General features: G+C 36.9%; 1 protein-coding gene across 1 annotated transcript in view; it reads left to right on the forward strand.

The window, feature by feature from the left end:
• SLC41A2 (solute carrier family 41 (magnesium transporter), member 2) overlaps nucleotides 1-1,723 on the forward strand; it is a 61,057-nt gene that overhangs the window by 11,934 nt on the left and 47,400 nt on the right. The gene's annotated exons all lie outside the window — the stretch shown is intronic.

Raw genomic sequence — 1,723 nt, forward strand, 5'->3', positions numbered from 1 at the left:
ATGTTTAATTTGATCACGTTACCATTAAAACTGAATAAAGGTGAGTTCACTCTTTCTTAAAACAAAAAAAGGTTTTTATTGATTTCAGAGGGAGGAAGGGAGAGGGAGAGATAGAAACCTCAAGGATGAGAGAGGGAGAGATCAAAACATCAGTGATTGATCAGCTGCCTCCTGCATAAGCCACACTGGTCGGGCTGAATTTACTGTTTTTTAATTTGAACTTTAGTTGTTTTGGCATCTGTATTTTATATTAGGTATTTTCCTCAAACGTCTGGTCATGTCTGTTTGTGTGTTCATATTTAAGAGAGAATTCCAAAGCTGATTAGGAGCTTAGTGTATCAGTCGTAGCCTTTACTGCAGAGTGATCGAGTTGGGCCTTTCTTTTTTTTAGTGTTGAATAATTCAAATAATTTTATTTTCTAAATCCAACTTTCGTACAAAAGCAAAACACGAGTGTGCAGACTCACGCTTACATGACAACCAAATTATGAGTTATTTGTACAGAAAACGTTATATCTAACTGATCAGAAAATATGCTAATATTCTTCTTTTTAAAGAAGACTGACACGTTAATAATTTACTTGTCAGGTTCCATTAACATTGTCCTACCCTTGACTTTCTTTTTATTTTTAATTTCTTTTTTATTTTTCAGTTTTAACTATGTAGCAGTTCTTAACACATTGTGTACCTCATAGAAATCTCTAAGACATATGCCAGGGACCTCACGTTTTTGGGCAAACTGCACGTTATTTAAATCATCATAATGCACTTTAGGTGTTGTTTTTCAATAATTATAACATTTTTATTTACAAAAACAATTAAACAATTACTTTTTAAACGTATGGTACTGCGTAAAACATTTTCCTCTATGAAGAGGGACCAAACAAAATTTACATAAGTATCTAGATTCGCTCCTTTTTCCATGGGCGTGAAAAACGAGAACACTCGTGAGCGGTCCTTAACAGATGGCGCGCGAAACACGAGCAAACTCCTGAGCGGTACGAAATGTGTTAATTTATCTTTTAAAAATTGTTTTGCCAGGAACATGATACTAAAACAGTCCATTGTTAAAACAGAGTACTCAATCTCTTATAGCATATACATTCTTAGGGAATGAGCACTATTCTAATGATACTTAGTTGTCTGGTTCCTCCTCCATTTTTTTTTTCTTATTGTCTAAAGTTTTACATATGTTTTCTTTTACCCCAATTGACCCCCACCCCCAACCCAGACATTCCCACCCCAGGCAAGCCCCCACCACCCCAGTGTCTGTGTCCATTGGTTATGCTAATATGCATGCATACAAGTCCTTTGGTAGTTTGGCCTTTCTTTGGGGAGGCAGGGTGACATTGCTGCCTTCCATAGGTCAAGGATTGTGTCACTGATCATAAGATATTTGAGTCATAAACTGAAGGAATTATTCAGTTCTCCAAGCAATTAAGACACCATAGACTTGATGCATAATCCGTGTTTTCTTAGCTTGTTGCCATTTGCCACTACCTTTTCCATGTACTACTCATTTGTTAACTTTTATTTTTTGAGGCTCTTTGAGTTAGAGATGTTCCAGGCAGTGCCAAAGGTCAGAGGCAGGACTGTTGTTGATATGTTAGACCCATGGTTTTCAAAGTGTGGTCCTCTGATCAGCAGGGTCAGCTACTTGTTAGAAATGAAAATTCTTGGCCTCACTCCAAAGCTACTGTGTCAGAAATGATGGGTGTTTGGT

This window comes from Myotis davidii, unplaced genomic scaffold (assembly GCF_000327345.1).
Source record: "Myotis davidii unplaced genomic scaffold, ASM32734v1 scaffold120, whole genome shotgun sequence".
Classification (NCBI taxonomy): domain Eukaryota; kingdom Metazoa; phylum Chordata; class Mammalia; order Chiroptera; family Vespertilionidae; genus Myotis; species Myotis davidii.